Source organism: Trichosurus vulpecula, chromosome 1 (assembly GCF_011100635.1).
Source record: "Trichosurus vulpecula isolate mTriVul1 chromosome 1, mTriVul1.pri, whole genome shotgun sequence".
In the NCBI taxonomy this organism is placed as follows: domain Eukaryota; kingdom Metazoa; phylum Chordata; class Mammalia; order Diprotodontia; family Phalangeridae; genus Trichosurus; species Trichosurus vulpecula.
The window spans coordinates 317,229,079-317,250,091 of NC_050573.1; positions in this window are offsets into that span (position 1 = coordinate 317,229,079).

The window sequence follows — 21,013 nt, forward strand, 5'->3', positions numbered from 1 at the left end:
TATATATATATATATATATATATATATATATATATATATATGCATATTCCCTTCAGCTACCCTAATACTGAGGTCTCATGAACCATACACATCATCTTTCCATGTAGGAATGTAAACAAAACAGTTCAACTATACTAAGTCCCTTGCAATTTCTTTTTCTTGTTCTTTTTCTTGATTACCTTTTCATGCTTCTCTTGATTCTTCTGTTTGAAAGTCAAATTTTCTATTCAGATCTGGCCTTTTCAATAAGAAAGCTTGAAAGTCCTTTATTTTATTGAAAATCCATATTTTGCTTTGGAGCATGATGCTCAGTTTTGCTGGGTAGGTGATTCTAGGTTTTAATCCTAGCTCCATTGACCTCCGGAATATCGTATTCGAACCCTTCGATCTCTTAATGTAGAAGCTGCCAGATCTTGGATTATCCTGATTGTGTTTCCACAATACTCAAATCTTTTTTCTGGCTGCTTGCAGTATTTTCTCCTTGATCTGAGAGCTCTGGAATTTGGTGACAATATACCTAGGAGATTTCTTTTTGGGATCTATTTGAGGAGGCGATCAATGGATTCTTTCAATTTCTATTTTGCCTTGTGGCTCTAGAATATCAGGGCAGTTCTCCTTGATAATTTCTTGAAAGATGATATCTAAGCTTTTTTTTTAGTCGTGACTTTCAGGTAGTCCAACAATTTTTAAATTATCTCTCCTGGATCTATTTTCCAGGTCAGTGGTTTTTCCGATGAGATATTTCACATTGTCTTCCATTTTTTCATGGCTTTGGTTCTGTTTTATAATGTCTTGATTTCTTATAAAGTCCCTAGCTTCCACTTGCTCCAATCTAATTTTTAAGGTAGTATTTTCTTCAGGGGTCTTTTGAACCTCCTTTTCCATTTGGCTAATTCTGCCTTTCAAGGCATTCTTCTCCTCATTGGCTTTTTGGAGCTCTTTTGCCATTTGAGTTCATCTATTTTTTAAGGTGTTGTTTTCTTCGGTGCATTTTTCAGCATTTTTTTGGGTCTCCTTTAGCAAGTCATTGACTTGTTTTTCATGGTTTTATCTCATCATTCTCATTTCTGTTCCCAATTTTTCCAAATCCTATTTGAGCTCTTCCATGGCCTGAGACCAGTTCATGTTTTTCTTGGAGTCTTTTGTTGTAGGCTCTTTGACTTTGTTGACTTCTTCTGGCTGTATGTTTTGGTCTTCTTTGTCACCAAAGTAAGATTCCAAATCTGAGACTGAATCTGGGTGCATTTTGGCTGCCTGGCCATATTCCCAACCAACTAACTTGACCCTTGAGTTTTTCAGCGTGGTATGACTGCTTGTAGACTAAAGAGTTCTGTGTTCCAAGCTTGGGGCGATGCACCAGCTCTGCCACCCCAGCACTCCTCCTTCCCCAAGAACCCCCAGCCTGGACTGGACTTAGATCTTCAGCAGGCTCTGCACTCCTGCTCTGACCCGCCACTTAATTCCTCCCACTAGGTTGGCCTGGGGCTGGAAGCAACTGCAGCTGTCGTTATGCAGCTGCCCCACCTCTGCTGCCCCCAGGGTGGTAGCCGAACCACGAACTCCTTCCACTCCCTCAGCATTTCCCATTATCCTTCTCTGTTGTCTTTGGTGTTTGTGGGTTGAGAAGTCTGGTAACTGCTGCAGCTCACTGATTCAGGGTGCTAGGGTATGGTCCACCTGGCTCCTGGTCTGGTTGGTCCACGCCACCCACGCTGGGCTCTGCTCCATTGCACTCTCAGCTCTGTGCGGGATAGACCTCACCTAGAGACCATTCAGGCTCTCCTGGGATGAAGCCCTGCTTCCCTCTGCTCTTTTGTGGGTTATGTAGTTCTAGAATTGGTTCAGAGCCATTTTTTATAGGTTTTTGGAGGGACTCAGCAGGGAGCTCACACTAGTCCCTGCTTTTCAGCCACCATCTTGGCTCCGACCATGCCCAGTTCTTTATCCCTATCCATATCTAAATTTTCTAAAGTTCTATTGACCTCCTTAAGTTCTTTCTTATTTATTTTGTGGTTAGTTTTACCTAGTTCTGAGAGAGGGAGGTTGAGGTTCCCCAGTACTATAGTTTTGCTGTCTATTTCTTCTTGTAACTCACTTGACGTCACCTATAAGAATTTGGTTGCCATACATTTTGCTGCATGTATATATACATATTTATTATTGATGTTACTTCATTGCCTATGGTATCTTTCAATAAGATGTAGTTTCCTACCTTATCTCTTTTAATTAGATCTGTTTTTGCTTTTGCTTTGTCTGACATCAAGGTGGCTGCCCCTAGTTTCTTTATGTCAGCTGAAGCATAATATACTCCCCTACAGCCTTCTACCTTTATTCTGTGTCTCCATGCTTCACATGTGTTTCTTGTAAATAACATATTATATTATTATGGTTTATAATGAACTCCACTATCCACTCCTATTTTATGGGAGAGTTCATCCCATTCATATTCCCAGTTATGATTACTGTGTATCTCCCTCTTGTTTATATTTTTCTCTCTCTTTTCACTCTTTCTCTCCTCACCAGTGTTTTTCTTCTGACCACCTCCTCCCTCAATCTTTCATCCCTTCTGGCACCTGCCCTCCCTTTTCTTTTCCCTTTCCCCTACTACTTCTGCCTTCCTTTCTGCCCTCCCTTCTATTGAAACTCCCCTCTTTCTTTCCCCTTTCTCCTCATACTTCTCTATCAGGTTCATAAATGTCTATGCCCAACTGAGTATGTATGCTATTTACTCTTTGAGCCAAATCTGATGAGACTAATGTTCAAACAATACTCACCCCCTCCCTTCCTTCCCTCTACTGTAAGATGTCTTTTGTGCCTCTTCACATGATATAATTTACCCCATTTTGCCTTTCTTATACTCTTCTCCCACTACAACCCTTTTTAACACCTAAATATTTTTTATAAACTCATCAAAGTCAACTTATAACCACACCCTCAGTCTATATACCCCTTCTAATTGTCCTAATAGAGATACAGTTCTCAAGAGTTACAAGTACCATCTTTCTTTGTAGGGGTATAAACAGTTTAATTTTATTGAATAAAACTTTTTTTCTTTCCTATTTCTTTTTATGCTTCTTTTCAGTCTTGTATTCAGAAATTGATTTTTCTGGGCTTTGTTTATTTCATAAGAAATGATTGAAAGTCCCCCATTTCATTGGGTGTCTATCTTTTCCCCTGAAAGATTATGTTCAGTTTTTCTGAGTAGTTAATTCTTGGCTGTAATCCAAATTCCTTTGCCTTGAAGAATATCATATTCCAAATCCTCTGATCCTTTAATGTAGAAGCTGATAGGTCCAGTGTATTCCTGACTGTATCGCCATGCAATTTAAATTGTTTCTTTCTGGCTGTTGGCAGTATTTTATCCTTGACTGGATAATTCTAGAATTTGGGTACAATATACCTTAGAATTTTAATTTTGAGATCTATTTTTGGGATCTATTTGAGGAGGAGATTGGTGGATTCTTTCAGTTTCTATTTTGCCCTCTGGTTCTTGGATATCAGGAGAGTTTTCCTTGATAATTTCTTGAAAAATGCTGTCCAGGTTCTTTTTTGATCATGGCTTTCAAATAGTCCAGTAATTCTTAAATTATTTCTCTTGATCTATTTTCCAGGTCAGTTTTTTTTATTACAATGAGGTATTTTGCACTTTCTTTTATTTTTTTTCTTTTTCTTTTGGCTTATTTCTTAATGTTTCATGGAGCTTCTACTTGCCCAATTCTAATTTTAAGAGAATTATTTTCTTCAGTTAGCCTTTGCACCCCCTTTTCCATTTGGCCAATTCTCCTTTTTAAGAAGTTGATTTCTTCAGTGAATTTTTTTTTCTATTTGGCCAATTGTATTTTTTAAGGAATTGTCTTTCTCAATTAAATTAAGATGGGAAAATGTTTCACTCCATCTTTTTGTAGGTTCTGTCATTCTGGAATCCATTGAAAGGTTTGATTTAATTTTATTTAAGAGAGAAACTGTGGAGAGCTCAGACAACTTCCTGGCTTATCTCCATCATATTATTCTACTTTTGTGTTCTATTTCTCCCTATAATTAACTTAGCTTTTTTAGGCATTCAGATAGTATGAAATTCAATGAATCAATTTCTTATATAAGTACTAATTGATTTTCTGTGGTACCTTTAAGTATAATGTGGAATCCAAATGCACCCCTTTTAATTAAATTTATTTTTTGCTGTTGTTTTTTTTTCTGGTATCATGATTGCCACAGTTGTTATTTCTACTTTTGTTGAAGGGAAATATTTTTTTTCCTCCTCCAGTAACATTGTTGGATTGTTATTAATACATTCTACTGTACTCTTCTGATTTATGGTGAATTTTCACTCATTCTCACTCACAGTTATGATTTTTAATTGTGTATTTCCCTCTATTATATTCTATTATACTGCTTTCATACCTTTTTTCTTCCCTTTGCTTGCTGCATTCTCCCAACAAAGCAGAAAGTGAAGAGTGAGTAAGAGTATGCTTTGCAACAGCATTCTATGATTGATGTAAACTGCTTCTACTCCCTTACCATTTTTCTCCTGTTGGTTTTTGTGCTAGGTATGTTATTCTTGGTTGTAAGGCTATGTATTTTAACTTTTGAAATTGTGAATTCCAAGTTCAGTGTTTCTATAAGGTCATAGCTGTTCCACCTTATGCAACTCTGACCATGGTTCTTTGGTTCTTTTTGGATGCTTGTCACATTTTCCCCCCTTTGACTTGTAAGTTCTGTACTGTGGCCCTCCCCTTCCATTGGGATTCTTTCAGGAAATTAATGAAACATTGTTTCTATTTTTATTTTGCTTTCTGGATCTAAAAAATTTGGATAATGTTTTCCTGATTTCTTTAAATATGATATGAAGACTCATGATTGAAATCAAAGAGGCCAGATATTCTTAAATTATCTCTCCATTTGTTTTTCAGGTCTGTTTATATATATATATATATATATATATATATATATATATATATATATATATTCTTCTAATTCTTAAATCACTTGGCTTTTTAAAAATATTTCCTATTTTGTCATGAAGTTTGTCTGATCTATTCTAGTTTTCAAGGCATCTGTTTCTTTGGAGAGGTTACTTACTGTTGTGATAAGCTGTTACTTTTCCTTCCAAATGTTTTCTCCATAGATCTCGTTTATTTTCCATTTCTTTCCTCTAGAATTCTCATTTCTTTTACAAATTACCTAACCTATAAAACCAAATCTCTTGCTCTATTTTTTTCAGGAATTGTAGTTGAAATTGGGTTTAAGTTGTGTGTTTTTTGTGGGGGAGGCTATTTTCTTTTGTTTTATTTTGTCAAGTCATTCCCCAATTGATAAATGGTCAAAGGATATGAACAGGCAGTTTTCAGAGGAAGAAATTAAAGATATCTATAGCCATATGAAAAACTGCTCTAAATCACTATTGATTAGAGAAATGCAAATCAAAATAACTCTTAGGTAGCACATATCACCTGTCAGATTGGCTAACATGACAAACAGGAAAACAATAAATGCTGGAGAGGCTACGGGAAAATTGGAACATTATTACATTGTTGGTGGAGTTGTAAACTGATCCATCCATTTTGAAGAACAATTTGAAACTACGTCCAAAGAGCTGTAAAAATGTACATACCATTTGACACAGAAATACCACTTCTAGGGCTGTACCCCAAAGAGATCATACAAATGGGAAAATGACCTATATGTACAAAAATATTTATAACAGCTCTTTTTCTGGTGGCAAAGAATTGGAAATTAAGGGGGTGCCCATCAATTAGACTTCATAATAATCTGGAAAGACTTATATGAACTGATGCTGAGTGAAGGGAGCAGAACCAGGAGAGCATTGCAGACAATTACAAACACATTGTATCTGTGATTACTAACTATGATAGACTTGTCTGTTCGCAGCGATACAAAGCTCTAAGACAACTCCAAAAGACTCACGATGGAAAAAGCTATCTATATCCAGAGAAAGAATTACAGAGTCTGAATGCAGATTGAAGCAAACTATTTGCTCTCTCTCTCTTTTTTGTTGTTGTAGTGTTGTTTTTGTTTTATTTGTTCTTTCTTGTGGTTCATTCTATTGATTATAATTCTTTTTACAACTTGAAAAAAAGATTATATCTTGTGTATCCATGATATTAAATTATTTCTTTAGGGTAAGATTTGTATTTATTGTTACTTACCATTGTTTTTACAAACTTACTCCCCAAATTGGGACTCAGTGTTAGAGCTAGTCTTTGTACACTTCTGGGAAAAAAAAAACTCTTCCAGGTCATGCTTAGATGTATTTTGTATCCTTTTGTGTCCTATTGCTACTTTCTCTACATCTTAAATGTTATATTCTTCAAGGATCTCAGGAGTGGCTCAGGCTAAGGACTATGATACTTTAACTCTGCACAAAACTATCTGATTCAGAGTAAATTTCAATAAATATCTTCCTGGTCAGAATCTTGCAACCTCCTCATTCAAATTTTCATTTTGACAGCAGAACTGTAGACCTTACCCTGATTGGAGCTATAGTAAACTGCTACTGATTCCAGTCATTAGAAGCTGGCCTGAAGGCTCTCTATGTTCAGAACAACATGACTCCTCTCATTCCCCATGACAACAACCAATTTTGTCTTAGCTGTTTACCCTGATTATCTAACTTTAGGCTTTAGATGATTGGGATGGGGGGATCTCAAATACTTCTTCAAGATCATAGGCATAGGAATTTCCTTCTTTTTTCCTTGTGCTTTGTCCACATAGAACTTCAGTATCATGACCAATCCCTTACTTAGTCTTCCACTATCCTAGATTTAGATCTTATACTCAGTCTTTACTAGTTGTTCAGCCTGTTCTAGAACATTAGCAGTAGAGCTGCAAATTGCCATGTCTCTCTGCTTCATGAACTTCACTAAACCCCTTCCTGCTGGATCTACGGCCTCTTTTCATTCTAGTCAGTAATCTCAGGCTATAGATGACTACTAGATCATCCTATCTTCAGAGTCCAGAGACTCCTGCCTATCTCCCTACAGCTAGTTCCTGATCAGAGCTCAATCTTAAGTGTTTTCTCTAAGTCTGTGGGATAGATCGGTCATTTGCATTTTTTTCCTTGATTTAATTAAATAGAGTGTATGTGTTTAATGATATTCTGGAGGTAGATTTATTGCCTTCAGAATACTGGCATTTACTTCAATCTTCTGATGGATTTGAGAGCTCATCACTTCAGGTACTCCTTCAAATGATAAAAAATTGTAACCCATCCATGTTCTCTTATCCTGTATAAGCCTTGCCCTACCTATCCTATAAATCCTCCTAGAAGGGTACAACTGACCCTTCATCTGGGTTTCTTAAGATTGTATGGATGCCAGAACAAAATATGGGCCATCAATTGATCACTTATGACTTCCTCTCACCCCATGAGCTCTCTTTTTGATTGCATCCTTAATCGGTTCCTGTTGCATCTATGTCTATATCTAAGTATTTGTGTATTTAGTTTGTTATGTGTTGTCATCTATACGTATCCATACAACTCATCTTCATAGCACTTCAAGTGATAAATTTAATTCTGTTCTTTGTAGAGTTATATATTCCATGGCTCAGAGAATACATCACACAACATGATTACAACTGTGTAAGAAAGGAAAAAGTGTTTTTCCCCCAATACAATATGACGCTTCCCATAGGAAGGCCTGTCTTACCTTTCTATTTATATTCTGGTTGCTTGTTAAAATGTTTTGCAAAAAATTAAGTGCTTGATTTCATTATTTCATCAATTCAATGTTTTGCTTGAATAATTAGCACATGAATTACAAAGAGAATGCTTGTTTTAAGAATTTGGATAAATCATTCCAGGCTATAACACTGAGAAGATGTGATATAATCAGGATATCAAATGACAGGGCAGGATTTTTCTGGGTGGAGAGAAGGAAGGAAATTTTAGGTGATTGGAATGATATGAATAAAGATGCGAGTCTCATGTTCTTTTCAGGTTTTAATAGTTAAATTTGTTTATGGAAAACAGGTTTTGTCTATGTACAAAGCATTTAATTTGAGTTGTTACAAAAAGAAAAAAACAAAGGAATACATAGTCCACTACTTTATGCTCTTTTTCTTGAGAGTGCAAGGACCAATGCATCCCAATCTGATGAGCGTAGTGATTTAATAATTATTTTTCTTTTCTTTTTTGTTTTAATTGAATCAAATGTTAGCCAAACCATTATAACCCTTTTGCCTCTATCTCCACAGAACAAGGCCCTGGAAATAGGCATTTTATAAACATGATCACAGCTAGTTTAACTTCATTTTTTCTGCTCATGCAGCAAATAAATATTTGTCAGTTGGTAACATTCCATGGAGATTCCTTCCTCATCCCTCAAGTCTTTACTTAAAGGAAAGCCAGGTGCCGCATATCCCCAAGGCCAATACAGCTTTGAATTCTTTTAGCAGATGGCAGTGTGGCAGGTGGGAATATACAGAGCATCTATAATAATTATGTGCTCTATACTTAAAAAATAAGGTAAAATAGGCTTTTTGTAAACAACTTTTACAGAGACATTCATTCTCAGTTAGATTGGCAAGATAGAAATAATTAAGATAATGAAATTTCATCCCATTATTTTGCACAACCAATGAATCAGAAACTCATAAATCATTTGACCCCAGATGATTCTCAGTTCAACTAAATAAGTTGCTCTACCAAATTTAATCCTATTATAATTATAATACATATTTTTCTGTTGGTTATTATTGTTATCCCTACTAGATCTTCCTTACCCAAGGCCAAGATACATTAATGCAAACTGTAGATCTTCCAATATTCCCTAGTAAATTCATTTATGTGTTATTTAGTTTTGGAAAACTCTCTCTCCCTCTCTCTCTCTCTCTCTCTCTCTCTCTCTCTCTCTCTCTCTCTCTCTCTCTCTCTCTCTTCCCCCTCTCTGATTTTCTCTCTCCCTCTTTATCTTTTTTCATGTTGTATAGAATAACAATATAACTTGTTCCTCAAAGGCAGAGACAGATTGTTTTATCAATCTATTTTCCTTTACCCTTATATCCATTGTGCCCAACACAGTGTCTTATAAATAGTATATCATACATGCACATAGAAAATCTTACATTGTGGGACTGGATATATAGATATGAATATATGTATGTATACACACATATTTATGTATGTATAAACACATATACATATATGTATATGTGTATGTTCATAGGTATATATTCATAGATTTAGAACTAAAAGGGATTTTAGAAGTCATCTAGTCCCACTTCTAACAAGAGATGTGGAGTTACTCAAAGTCATATATGTATATGTATATATATATATATGTATATATACATATATATATATATATACATATATAAAACAAGTAGAAAAGTCAGAATATTAATTCACATCATAAATCAATACTATAGATCTAGAGCTACAAAGAAATTTAGTGGCCACTTAGTTCAAGCCTCTCATTTTATATATTGGGTAACTGAGGCTTAAGAAGATTAAGTGACATGGCCACATAATCATTTGAGTCTAAATCCCAGGTTTTCCTCACTGCATTATACCACATGACCTCAACTATTCAAATCACAGGCTTCTAGGAAAAAAGAGAAATTCATGAAATAATTAAATTTATCTCTCTGAACTATCCTAAAATTTCATCCTGTTCACCTGTTCATCCCTCGTTTTTGGAGGGGTTACTTAGGCTGCTAAATAATCATGGAAAAAGAATACAAAAACAATAGCAACCACTACTACAACAACCAGATCATTTACATAGCACTCTAAGGTTTGAAAAGCATTTTATATAGGTTGTCTCACTTTATTCTTGCCACGACACCTTGAGTTAGGTGTCACTTTTTTACAGATGAGAAAACCAAGTATATAAGAGGTTTAGTGACTTGTCCAAGCTCACATATGTACTAAGTGTCAGAGTTAGGTTTCAAACTAATTTTTCCTCATTCCAACTCTAACATTCTATCTGACCTGACTGCCTGAATATCTCATTTTCCAAATTTTCATTGATACACTATTTCCTCATTTTAGGACCAGAACTTCTCAAGTTTAAATAGATGGCCAATAAAAATTTCCCTATATATGTCACTTGTTTTATTATATTTAATCTGAAGTACTTTTATACATTTAAATTAGTCCAGAAACAAATAGGGAGATTTACCAATCAACCAGTTATTGTATAAATAACTATTTAAACTCAATAAATTGGTTAATGCCATTATTAGTTTTATCCACTTCTTTTTAAAAATATTTCTTCCAATGCCTTCATTCAAATTGATTGACTTGTTTTCCTATCTATCTAATATTGAACTCCTCTGCAGAGGAGATATATACATATATATATATATATATACATATATAAACAATTTAATTCTTATACATGATCATAGATAAAATAGCTTCCACATACATATGTTTGCAATATTTGTTTCAGAATGTTTTCTATCTTTTTATTTCAAATATTTCATCTTAATGCTAAAGAATTTACATTTATTTCATTATTAACTGTCTTATGAATCTTGTTCTGGCCCTACCTTGTTTCTCCTAAGATCTACTGAACCTTTATTAAGTATGAAGAGAATGAGTGCTCTGTGACCACTTTTTCTTCAATATACCTTATTGTCCTGTGTAGTGGACAAGTATTGTTATAATAATATTCATGTATGAAGAAACCAGAAGGGAAAAAAATGGAATCATTTACTAAAGGTCATACAGTAGGCAGTTCTGTAGCAGAACAGAAAGTAAATGTTTCATTTCTAAGTCCCTTCTGTATGCTTAATCCACAAGGAATTGCTGCTTCTCATATGATGGAAACATTTGAATGTTGTTTGGAAGTTTATGCAAATATTTTAGAGTATTATACTGAAACAAAAATAAAAAAAAATTCACTGATGTCCCTTACTGAAAAGTCTTTTTCCAAAGCTCTTTCAAGAACACTCAAACAAACAAACAAAAGGAACAATAAATGAATTTTGGACCTTCCTATAAAAATATCTTTTAGAAGTAAATTCTCTGCTAGGGAAAGGTAATCCAAGTTAATATTTGTGTGTATATATGCAGGCATGCATGTAGGCACATACGAACACACTGGACATCTAATAAACAACAAAACAGTAAATTGAGTTGAAAGTTAAGCCTTGTCATTTGCATAAAGGAAGATAAAAGGCATTTAGTGTAGAAAAGAAAACACTTAGAAAGGACATGATAATTGTCTTTAAATATTTGAAGAACTGTTTTGTTGAAAAGGGAGAAGATAAAAGTTTTTCATTCTAAGGAGAGCTAGAACCACTGGATTGGGAGAATCTAAGTGCAATCGAGCAGGTATGCCCAACAAGAAAGCAAATAGTCACATAAAGCATTCAACCCCCCATCATGGAAAATATTCAAGCAGGATAATCATTCCTCAGAGAAGGCATAACTACATTTAATGGCAGGATAGACTCTTAGAGAGGATAGACTCAAATGTTGTGTTATTTTTTGAACAATATGAAATGGTGTGTATGTGATACATACATGCATGCACACACATACATATATATATATATGTGTTCATGTACAATTTATGTAACATTTTGTCAAATTTAAATAAATTCATGGAATATAGTATTGCTTTTGTTTTTAAAAGGAATAATATTGGGGGGCGGAGCCAAGATGGCGGCTGGTAAGCATGGACTAGAATGAGCTCCGTACCCAAGTCCCTCCCAAAACCTATAAAAATGGCTCTGAACCAATTCTAGAACGGCAGAACCCACAGAACAGCAGAGGGAAGCAGGGCTCCAGTCCAGGACAGCCCGGATGGTCTCTGGGTGAGCTCTATTCCACACGGAGCTGGGAGCTGGGAGCTGGGAACGGAGTGGAGCAGAGCCCAGCCTGAGCGGCGTGGATGATCCAGACCAGAAGCCGGGTGGAGGGGGCCCTAGCGCCCTGAATATGTGAGCTGCGGCAGTTACCAGACCCCTCGACCCACAAACACCAAAGACTGCGGAGAAGGTTAGTGGGAAAAGCTGCGGGAGTGGAAGGAGTTCGCGGTTCGGCTTCCAGGCCCGGGGGCAGCGGAGGTGGGGCAGCTACAGCTGTTGTTACTTCCGGCTCCAGGCCCACCTGGTGGGAGGAATTAAGTGGCGGATAAGAGCAGGGGTGCACAGCCTGCCAAAGATCTGAGCCCAGTCTGGACTGGGGGTCCTTGGGGAAGGAGGAGTGCGGCTCTGACAGAGCTGGCACCTCCCCCCCAAACGTAGAACATAGAACTCTGTAATCTACAAGCAGTCATACCCCACTGAAAAACTCAAGGGTCAAGTTAGTTGGTTGGGAATATGGCCAGGCAGCGAAAACACACCCAGATTCAGTCTCAGACTTTGGATTCTTTCTTTGGTGACAAAGAAGACCAAAACATACAGCCTAAAGAAGACAACAAAGTCATAGAGCCTACAACCAAAGCCTCCAAGAAAAACATGAACTGGCCCCAGACCATAGAAGAACTCAAAAAGGATTTGGAAAAGCAAGTTAGAGAAGTAGAGGAAAAATTGGGAAGAGAAATAAGAAGGATGCGAGAAAACCATGAAAAACAAGTCAATGACTTGCTAAAGGAGACCCAAAAAAATACTGAAAAATACACTGAAGAAAACAACACCTTAAAAAATAGACTAACCCCAATGGCAAAAGAGCTCCAAAAAGCCAATGAGGAGAAGAATTCCTTGAAAGGCAGAATTAGCCAAATGGAAAAGGAGGTCCAAAAGACCACTGAAGAAAATACTACTTTAAAAATTAGATTGGAGCAAGTGGAAGCTAGTGACTTTATGAGAAATCAGGATATTATAAAACAGAACCAGAGGAATGAAAAAATGGAAGACAATGTGAAATATCTCCTTGGAAAAACCACTGACCTGGAAAATAGATCCAGGAGAGATAATTTAAAAATTATTGGACTACCTGAAAGCCATGATCAAAAAAAGAGCCTAGATACCATCTTTCAGGAAATTATCAAGGAGAACTGCCCTGATATTCTAGAGCCACAGGGCAAAATAGAAATTGAAAGAATCCATCGATCGCCTCCGCAAATAGATCCCAAAAAGAAATCTCCTAGGAATATTGTTGCCAAATTCCAGAGCTCCCAGATCAAGGAGAAAATACTGCAAGCAGCCAGAAAGAAACAATTTGAGTATTGTGGAAACCCAATCAGAATAACCCAAGATCTGGCAGCTTCTACATTAAGAGATGGAAGGGCTTGGAATGAGATATTCCGGAGGTCAATGGAGCTAGGATTAAAACCTAGAATCACCTACCCAGCAAAACTGAGTATCATGTTCCAAGGCAAAATTTGGAGTTTCAATAAAATAGAGGACTTTCAAGCTTTCTCAGTGAAAAGACCAGAACTGAATAGAAAATTTGACTTTCAAACACAAGAATCAAGAGAAGCATGAAAAGGTAATCAAGAAACGGAAATTGCAAGGGACTTACTAAAGTTGAACTGTTTAGTTTACATTCCTACATGGAAAGATGATGAGTATGATTCATGAGACCTCAGTATTAGGGTAGTTGAAGGGAATATGCATATATATATATATATATATATATATATATATATATATATATATATATATATGCATATATATATATGTTTATGTATATATATAAGTGAATGTGTATGTATGTATCTATGTGTATATGTATGTATGTGTATGTATGTGTATATATATATATATGTAAAAGAGAGAGAGCAGACACAGGGTGAGTTGAGGATGAAGGGAAGATAGCTAAAAGAAATATAATGAAATTAAGGGATGAGAGAGTAACATACTGAGAGAGGGAGATAGGGAGAGATAGAATGGGGTGGATTATCTCCCATAAAGGTGGCAAGAGGAAGCAGTTCTATGGGAGGAGGGGAGAGGGCAGGTGAGGGGGGAATGAGTGAACCTTGCTCTCATCAGATTTGGCCTGAGGGGGAATACCATACATACTCAGTTGGGTATCCTACCCCACAGGAAAGAAGAGGGAGGAAGATAAAAAATAAATAAAAGGGGGGGAGATGATGGAGGGGAGGGCAGATGGAGGTGGAGGTAATCAAAACAAACACTTTGGAAAGGGGACAGGGTCAAGGGAGAAAATTCAATAAAGCGGGATGGGTTGGGAAGGAGCAAAATGTAGTTAGCCTTTCACAACATGAGTATTGTGGAAGGGTTATACATAATAATACATGTGTGGCCTAGGTTGAATTGCTCAACTTCTTAGGGAGGGTGGGTGGGAAGGGAAGAGGGAAGGGAATTTGGAACTCAAAGTTTTAAAATCAGATGTTCAAAAACAAAAAAAGTTTTTGCATGCAACTAAAGAATAAGATACACAGACAATGGGGCGTAGAAATTTATCTTGCCCTACAAGAAAGGAAGGGAAAAGGGGATGAGAGGGGAGGGGGGTGATAGAGGGGAGGGCTGACTGGGGAACAGGGCAACCAGAATATATGCCATCTTGGAGTGGGGGGGGAGGGCAGAAATGGGGAGAAAATTTGTAATTCAAACTGTTGTGAAAATCAATGCTGAAAACCAAATATGTTAAATAAATAAATTGCATTTAAAAAAAAATAAATAAAAATATACCTATCCAAAAAAAAAAAAGGAATAATATTTGAGATTTTTAAGTTATTATTAGTAGCCTCTACCTATGGAAATCACTTTGAATTTACTTACTTGAGTGCCTACATTCACATTTATTTCTTTCAGTGGAATATATGATCCTTGAAGGGACTGGATTTTTTCTTTTGGCTTTTGCATTTAGAACTTTGCTCTAGGAAATAAAAACTGTTTAAAAAAACACTAATTTGAACTTAATCCTAGCTAGGCTAGTCTTGGCATCTGGATCTGTCCTTATCGTGAGATTTTTTTTTTCTTTTGAGTTCTGTGATACACAGTCAATAATATTTTTTTCATTATATATCAAGCACTCATTCAGCTAAATTTCTGATTTCATGGGTCGATTGGTTTCTTTGTTCTTTTCTGTGAAGGATAAACCTACCTTTTCTTAGTGGATTGATGGAAGGTAGTGCATGTGTTAACACTGTTATGGATCTTGGTTTGTCAAAGATGAATTACTTCTCATTGATACAACTGGAGCAATCTATCTAGTATGTGAAGAAATGCTGTCTATGTGGAGGAGGGAACAAAATCTTTAGAAAAAGGCCGCTTTTCTTCCTGGTTCAAAAGAATGTTGGCTGCTGGTGAATGAAAAATCAGCACTCAATTCAAAGCTGCTAGTCAATTGACTCTTGAAAGATAGAAACTGCTAAAAAATGTTCCATAAATATTGGATAGCTTCAACATAGATGCTTTGCCTAAGAATAAAGTGTATGCTCATGAGTACAAGTCTTTGGAATTAAGGATTTTTCCTATTCCATTTAGTGGTGATATAGGACTGATGCAACAAAACAACAGCAGTAATAGTAACAATGGCACCTAAGTATGAAAAAAGTTGAGTAGGGTGAAATTGGGGCAGGGTAGAAATAAAACATAACCAAAAGTTATGGCTGGGAGTTCTGGTCAATTTTAGGATATGAAAAAATGATTCTTTGTGGGAAAATATCAACTTTTTCCAGATTTCATTTTTATTACAATTTTAGTCTTGTGGTAGAAAGATGTAGAGTCCTAATTGATACTGAAGAAGTTGGAAATAATTAAACATTGGTTCAACCCTTAGATTGGTAGATGAAAAACGTGCTATTGAATAAATGTTCTACATTGCATAGAGAAAGTGAATAGTTGTATGGGTGAAGGAATTGTTTAAATGAAAATCCCAGTTTGATCTTTCCATGCAAGGTACAGAAATCACCTCAGAAATCATCGCATCACTGTTTTATGTTTGATTTTCAGGAATTCTTATTTAACTCATTAAGTAAATAGGATTTTATTCAATACAATTTTTCTTTCCTCAGACTTTACTCATACATACCGAAATATTTTGAATTTCAAGCATTGTAGCTGATTAGAAAAAAACAGATTCTGTGGATGCAGAATTGAGCAAAAGGAACAATAATGAACAAATAACTTCATGCAGACATAATATTCTGAGTATAGAATACAATATTAAGGGCAAAATTTATGCTTAAAATAATTCTTAAAATAAAATGTCAAAAATACATTATGAAGTCAAAATGGTTTAAAATAAAATTGTTATACAGGCTTAATTTTACCAAACCTATAGTTTATTAATAACTTTGCCAAGATGACAAATGCATTCAAAATATTTTATTCTAACCATAAGAATCCCTCCCCCAAATTTTATACAGATAATAGAGCAGATGTGACTCTAATACCAACAACCTCTTAGTTCAAGTTCAACATTGGGATGCAATTGCAAGTCTTTGAACATTTATCAAGGGAGGTGTACTTTACTCTACCGCAGCAACAACATGAAGCAAACATATTCCAGAAATTATGTTGTCTGGATGTTGTCTTTATCTGGAATGACCCTTCTCATCTTCATCTGGAAAATCTGGTTGATATGTCATCAAGGTTAGGTAACTCATTGTGTTAAGCACCCACAAAGTCTGAAAAGCCCAGACTCCATGTGGCAGAAAGCCAAACCTGGGAAGCAGTAAGCAATTAGCTTCTGGTAGCAGCTTTGTCCTGGGACATGCATCTTGCTGACTGATGTAGTAGAGAATAAAGCTGTTTTTGAGAAGTTGAAGTCAGCCAGGTTACCAAGGTTGCTTTGTCCTATTATACCAATGATTCAGTGTAGCATGGTGGTAATGCTGGATTCCTGAAGGCCACCCTTGTAGAATGTAAACTGTACTAGGTTCCACCACACTGCAAAGTATTTGAGCATGTTGCTGGCAATATTCTATCTGTTGCTCCAGGACCAGTTCAGCCCTAAGTGCAGAAGCACTTCACCGGTGGTTTGGACAAGAGGATCTCAATTCTTTGGCCAGAACAATACATGAAAGAAAAATAAATACAAAGTGGACCTCAGGATTTTTCAGCCTTCTTCTGCTTATGCTGAGACAGTGCTAGAGAGTAGAAAGCTGGGAAAGAGAATTAAGAATTGCAGTTGGCTGAAACAAAGTAAATGTAAGTAGAAATAGCTATTCAAAGATAAACGCAAAACAAACATTTCTTCAGGAACTTATATTCTACAGGTGGGGAATTTAAAAAAATATATACATAGACAAATATTACCAACACTGGAATTATTGAGTCAAAGGACATTTTTTGAGGAGGTTAATGTTTATGGGGCAGTAAGATGTTCTGACAATCCAGCTAGCAGTTGTTGTGGGGGTGAAAGACCAACACAAGCCCAACAACAAGCATGCTACCAGCACACTGCAAAAGCCCAGGTTCTTTTGATCTGCTTTACTAAGGAAAGCAATGTTAAGGGGCTGACAAGCTCACTTTAATCAGGCATACAAATACCATTCACTTAGTTCAGGGGAAAAAGCCAATATCCTGAACTTCAGAGCAAAATACAAACAAATTACAAACATCAACAGACAGACCTTGTCTGATTCAAATATCAATGCATAGTTACCAGAGTTTAACAAAGTCCCAACATCTGAGTTATGAGCTGGAGGGCTCTTAGCTACAGCTGCCCAGAGTCTCAGTATCAATGTGCCACTAAGAGTGAGAGTCCTGAGCAAATAGCTCTGTCTTCTTTTCTTATACCATTTCAGATGTCATCAAATGTCATCTGAATGACCAGAACTTAGGCTGCTATGATTGGCTCTGTAGTTAGCACCTCCCCTTAGGACCCTGGAAGCTTCACACCCATATAGGTTTATCACCTAATTGGGGTTTGGGCCTGGGGCTTAGCACTTAGTAAGACTCAAAGACACTTAATTAATCATTTTAAAACAGGAAGAAAGTCCCAACGTAATCGATATTACAGTTGTTTCTGTAGATAGAGTGCCAGGCCTGGAGTCAGGAAGACTCATTTTTATAAGTTCGCATCTGACCTCAGATACTCACTACTTCTATGACCCTAGGCAAGTCACTTACCCTTGTTTGCCTCAGTTCCCCATCTATAAAATGTGCTTGAGAAAAAATGGCAAACCCCTCCACAATTTTTGCCAAAAAAAACTGCAAGGGGGGGGGCCACAAATAGACAGACATGACTGAAATGACTGAACAACAACAGCAACAGCAACAACGACAACATATGTGGCATCAAATTCACCAAAATGATTTTACAAAATTGGAATTCCACAGGCTATGAGTAAGTGTACCTAATTCAATTCAATTTTCCTGCAGATTGTGTTGTATTCTTCAGAATTATTTTTTAATTAATGCGATGGACATGATATCATAAGCTCTTTTTTCTCCCCAGTGTTTTTTTATTTTTAGTTTTTAGTAGTATTTTATTTTTTCCAAATTATATGTCAAGAAAGTTTTTAGCATTAATTTTTACAAGATTCAGAGCCCCAAATTTTTCTCCCTCCTTCTCTCCTCTCTCTCCTCTCTTCCTAAAATGGTAGGCAAATTGATATAGGTCATACATGTATAGCACACATGTACTAATATTTCCATATTAGTTGCAGATGTGAAAAAGGAAACAGATAAAAAGGGCAAAAAGATGAAAAATAATAAGTGAAAAATGTGTGCTGTGATCTGCATTTAGTCTCTCAGTTCTTTATCTCGATATGGATAGCATTTTCTGAGTTGTTAGATCTTTGTGTTGCTGAGAAGAGCTGAGTCATTCATATTGATTATCACAATGTTTTCCTGGTTCTGCTGAATTCACTTTGCATCAGTTGTTCATCATTTCTTATAGCAAAATAGTATTCTATTACATTCATATACCACAGCTTGTTCAACCATCATCCAACTGATGGACATTGCCTCAGTTTCCAAAATTTTACCAACATTAATAGGACTGCTATAAATATTTTTACACATGTAGGTCCTTTTCCTTTTTTATGATCTCTTTGGGATAGAGACTTAGTGGTAGTATCGTATCAAAGGTTATGCACATTTTGGTTTCCCTTTGGGCATAGTTCCAAATTGGTCTCCAGAATTGTTATATCAGTTCACAAATCTACCAATAGTGAATTAAAGTTTCCTTTTTCCCATATCCCCTCGAACATTTTTCATTTATCTTTTCTGTCCTATTAGCCAGTCTAGTAAATGTGAGATGGTACCTCAAAGTTGTTTTAATTAGCATTTCTCTAATCAAAACTGATTTAGAGCATGTCTTCATATGTCTATAGGTGGTTTTGATTTCTTCATCTGAAAATTACCTGCTCATATTATTTGACCATTTATCAATTGGGCAATGGCTGGTATTCAAATAAATTTGACTCACTTCTCCATATATTTGATAAATGAGGCCTTTGTCAGAGATACTTGCTGTAAATATTGGTTGTTAGCTTTCTACTTTCCTTCTAATCATGGTTGCATTGGTTTTGTTCTTGAAAAAGCTTTTTAAATCAATATAATCAAAATTATCTATTTTATAAAAGGATTTTAAAAATCAAGTAAGAGAAATAGAGGAAGAAAATTGGTAGAGAAATGAGAGTGATACAAGAAAATCATGAGAAACAAGTCAATATCTTGGTAAAGGAGATGTAAAAAAACACTGAAGAAAATGACACCTTAAAAAAAAAAAACAGACCACGCCTTAATGTCTGAAAAAAGCAGAATTGAAGCAAAAAGAAACAGAAGCTCAAAAATTCCCTGAAGAAAAAAACTCAAAAAGCAGAATTGACCAAATGGAAAAGGAGGTACAAATGTTCACTGAAGAAAAGAATTCCTTAAAAATTAGAACTAAGTGGATGAAAGTTTATGACTTTATGAGAAATCAAGAAACAATAAAACAAAGGAAAAAGAAAAAAAATAGAAGACAATGTGAAATATCTCATTGGAAAATCAGAACAACTGACCTGGAAAATAGATCCAGGAGAGAGAATTTTCAAAAATCATTGGACTACCAGAAAGCCATGAACAACAACAAAAAAAGTCTGGACATCATCTTTCATGAAATTATCCAGGAAAATTGACCTGAAGTTCTGGAAACAGAGGGTAAAATAGAAATTGAAAGAATCCTTCAATCACCTCCTAAAATAGATCCCAAAATGAATACTCCCAGGGTATTATTATCCCCAAATTCCAGAGCTCCCAAGTCAAGGAGAAAATATTGCAAGCAGCCAGAAAGAAACAATACAAGATTTATCAACTCCTACATTAAAGGATCATAGGGCTTAGAATATGATATTCCAGAAGGCAAAAAAGATAGGACTACAACCAAGAATCACCTACCCAGCAAAACTGATCATAATCCTTCAGGGGGGAAATGACAAATATTTTCAACATTGTTTCTTATAGTACAATAGTATTACATGGTATTCACATATCACAATACATTCTACCATTCCCCAATTGAAAGACATCCACTCAATTTCCATTTCTTTGCCCTCAGACGAGCAGCTACAAATATTTTTGTGTATATGCGTCCCTTTCCCTTTTTATATCACTTTTGGGATATATACCTAACTGATATTTCTAGGTCAAAGCATATGCATAGTTTTATAGCCTTTTGGGTATAGGTCCAAAATGCTTTATAGAATGGCTGAATCAGTTCACAACTCTACATTAAACTCTGCATTAAAGTTTCATTTTTCCTATGTCCATGTAACATCAATGCTGCTAGCAGCTGCTGTGGAGGTGTAAGACCAACAACAAGACCAACAACACCAGCACACAGGAGGGCTGTTAGCAAGGTTCTTTGATCTGCTTTTCTAAGGAAAGCAACTTTAATGAGTTAATACCACTACTTTAATTAAACATACATATATCATTCACTTAGTACAGGGGAAAAAGTCAGCACCCTGAACTTCAGAGAAGACACAAACTGACACTGCAAGCAGAAATTATATAAACAGAGCATATAACACAAATCAGCAGATAGGGCTTCTAACCATCTGTTCATAACAATACATACATAGTTACCAGAGAGAGAAGCATCAACATCTAGGTTTTCAAAGTTGGGGGCTCCTTAATGGCTACTCAGAATCTTGTTTGTCCAAGTCACAGAAACAATCTTCCAATGAGTGAG